The sequence below is a fragment of the Rattus norvegicus genome, chromosome 1, assembly GCF_036323735.1.
Source record: "Rattus norvegicus strain BN/NHsdMcwi chromosome 1, GRCr8, whole genome shotgun sequence".
Lineage (NCBI taxonomy): Eukaryota > Metazoa > Chordata > Mammalia > Rodentia > Muridae > Rattus > Rattus norvegicus.
This window is the reverse complement of record NC_086019.1, coordinates 188,507,959-188,511,713: the sequence shown is the minus strand read 5'-3', so window position 1 is coordinate 188,511,713 and position 3,755 is coordinate 188,507,959. Positions and strand designations below refer to the sequence as shown.

Genomic DNA, 3,755 nt, shown 5'->3' with positions numbered 1-3,755 from the left:
AAGCAACCATTGCCTAGTCTTCTCCAAGGTATTTTCTCTCTGCTACTTTTCTTCCTTGGTTAGTGGACATGAGATACACTGCAAGGACTCTCTGGATTTTCTGAGTTAATGGAACTGTTTGTCTGGCTTCTCTGTAAATTGTGTTTGTGCCTTTCATTTTCCATATGGGGAACTACAGTACAGAGGTCACTTTGCCCAAGGTTATCCTTCCATCAAAGGGCAGAGCCAAGTTAAGAACCAATAGCAGCCATATTCCCATCCCTCCACTTCTGAATTTGGAAAGCAGAGAATGTCACTATACAAAATCGCCATAAACTGTGAAGTCTCTGTTTCTGTGTGTTTCTGGAAGGCAATGTTTTTAAGAGAGAAATTAGTTCCTTCATTCTTATTTTCTTGGATGAGATCGTAATCAGTCCTAGCAGTAAAGGAATCCAGGCCACAGAGCAGTGACTTTTATAGCCTCATTCATTTAAGGGAAACACATCTTTTTTGTTACTCCATCTGAAGTGATTAGGATATAACCTTTCAAACCTGAGAGGAAAAGGTCAATCTTAGCTGGAGCACAAAAGAAATTTCTGGATCTGGGGGTTGGTGTTGCTTTGGCCATCCCATAATTTTTCTGGCCTCAGTGGTTTGGGAAATCCAGCCACTGTTGTCGGAATCCAATTACTCCTACAGATTAAACAAAGATTGTCAAAGCTGTAAACAGAAGAATCTTTGCAGAAATCGATGGAGCACAGCAAAGCTCATATTTAACAAATGAAATCAAAGGAAGAGAGCTGATCGGTAGGTGACACAGGAGTAAAATGTCACATCATCATGCTGAAGGTTAAGATGTAATTGAAATCAGTGTCACGGCACAATGTGTCCTGCAGTCTCTATGCACTTCGGAACATACTTCTAATTTCATATCTGAACGATTCATTAGCCCAAAGCAGGCTCACTCTGAGGAGAGTGTTTTTATTATGTCACCCTTCCATGAGGTTTGAATTCAGTTAGATGGTGGCAAATGAGGCCATCTTTCAGCAAACAAGAGTATGATAGATTGTACTCAAGCCCATTCCATTTCCATATACTAGAGACTCAGGAGCTGTAGGCCAGGCCAGGAGACTGTAGTGGTTATAGACATGGGATTGGAAGCTACAGTGAGAGCTTCAATGTCCATTCTGCCACATCCCAGTTGGATAGTGTCAAGTAAGTCATTCAATGACTGTAGGTGGGTTACGTCATCTCTAGCAAACAGTTCTAAAAGTGAAACTGGATGTTTTAGAAAAGGCTCGTAATTCTAATCTCATTGTTTTCCGGATGTTCAGAACCACAAACCAGACTCCTTAACAGCTGGCAAACAACAAGTACTATGACTTCTAATTTCAGAGTTATCTATCTCCTTAAAAATGTCATCACACACACACACACACACACACACACACACACACACACACGCATACACACACACAGCCTGTAACTCTTTGATTACAATGCTTTGTACTTGGGATTGTGTTTTGGGGATTTAACTAAGCTTGCTTTAACAGTGCTTCATTCTATTTTAACAGTCTTGGGCTGTTTTGTCATAAGGATATAAGTGCTTCCGGCCACCTCCCAACAATTTTGGCACTTACTCTTTTTTTTCTCAGTTCTACTATCATTTATTTTTTTTAAATATTTTTGAAAAAATATAATTTTTTACAATATTTTCAACTTAAATACTATTCACACTGAACACGTATGGCAGCTTAACCTACTCAAATATGAAGTTTAAGAAGTCAAAACTGGGGGTTGGGGATTTAGCTCAGTGGTAGAGCGCTTGCCTAGCAAGCGCAAGGCCCTGGGTTCGGTCCCCAGCTCCGAAAAAAAAAAAAAAAAAAAAAAAGAAAAAAAAAAAAAAAAAAAAAGAAGTCAAAACTGTTCTAGCTTTGTTAAAAGAAAACGTGTGCTGCAGACTATAGTCATGATGGTTATTAACAAAGCAAGGAAGAGCACCAAAGTCACGCCACTGTCTCTCGAGTGCTTCAATTGGGATATGGGTTGGTGTGGGTCCTGGTTAGACTTCACACGGATGGTATGATGCAATCAATCTACAGAAGACGCAAGCCTCCAATTGTATTTCCTCAAGCTTAACACTGGGAGAACGCGGTATTCCTAACATGATAATACACCAGGCAAAAGTCAGACAGACTAGATCCCATCTGACCACCACCTTGTAACCTCAGGCAAAGACATTCTTGTGAAATTACTTTAAAAGTTAACAGATTTTCTTCAGAAACGGTTATTTTTGATGGACAAATGCAACTGAGAAATCTGTTTAACAATCAGAACTTCATTTAAACCTACTTATTTACTTATTTTTTTTTACAACGTGTAGACATTAAAAAGTGTCAACTAATCCTAAGGGACCAGTTTAGCCTCAAAGACAGACAATTCAGTGAGATTTGGAGGTTATTTAATTTGGTTCTTTGTCACAATCGACTGGTGCTTCTTCCTGCTGTCTTTACATCAAGCCATGCGGCCAATTCTACTTTCAGTAACTGTGTGACAGCTTCTTACTTAGTAACAGTCTCAGCACTTTTATTAAGCATGCAAGACTAACAAAAACTTTGGCAATGAGTAAGTGTAACACAGTGACGAGAGAGAGCTTTTACAATGGAGTCTTCTAACACTGCCTTCCCAGTGTGGAAACTGTGCTACATCCACCCAAAGCGCCGGCTGCTCAGACAAGTCAGTACTTCACCCCAGGAACAAACTCCTTTGCATTGGGATTCAGATTGCTCGTCAGCACAAAATCTTCCAGAGAAGAGCCATCACTGATAACAAGGTCATTAAACTGGTCTTGGATTTGGTCCATAGTTTGTGGGAGAGCTCGGGCTGGAATAAACCATTCATGTTCTTCTTCCTCTTCCAGCATTTCTTGGAAACAGTGTTCAATAAATTCTTCTTCCCACAACTCCTCTTCTATTTGTCTGTTGAATTCCTCTTCATTTTCCGTCCACATGTACTCTGCAAATGGATTATCCTCTTCATGAGAATGACCATTAATAATCACATCGTCATTGATGATGCTTGGGCTCGTACTGCTGCGACTTGGATCTTTCATGGTTGATGTTCATTGTCGTTTTTAAGCCAGTGCAGGGCAGCAGGAATGGTAGCCAATGAATCCTGTGGATCTCCACAGGCAGTGCCGCTCCCCTGCTCGACGTGGGCTTTGCCTGCCGCTTCCCTTCTCCAGTCCTGTCACTTACTCTTAACCTCCAATGTTCTACCATTTTTTTTGTGGCCTTTCTGGGATAAATCTCTCAGAACTGTTTCATGTCCAAACCGTAAATGCTGTATCATTCCCTTATTTGGCACTCAGGAAAATCCAATTTACCAAACCCATGGTACAGTCTGCCTTTTCCTACTTTTCTTACTACAGAACACCTCTTCTTGGAAAATTTCCTTTATATCCAAATCTAAACATATTTTCTTCATTCAGGTTGACATTAAACTTTTAAATTAAGAATTTATTGAGATGTAATTCACATGCCCCAATAATAATCTGTCTAGTGTCCTTGTGCCTAATTACAGTTAATCCTACTGCACCCCTAAAAATCTATGGTCTATCCAAATACGAAATACTATTCAACAACACTGGTCAGCATCAAAGCACAGATTAATCTTGAAATCTGATGCTAAGTGAGAACTACCCACTATTCCCATACAATGTGCTCTATCTTTACTTTTGATATACATGTGAGTCTCACATACTTTTGATTAACTGG

General features: G+C 39.9%; 1 pseudogene; it reads right to left on the bottom strand.

Moving 5' to 3' along the window:
- On the bottom strand, positions 1,631 to 3,116 carry Paip2l1 (polyadenylate-binding protein-interacting protein 2-like 1; annotated as a pseudogene).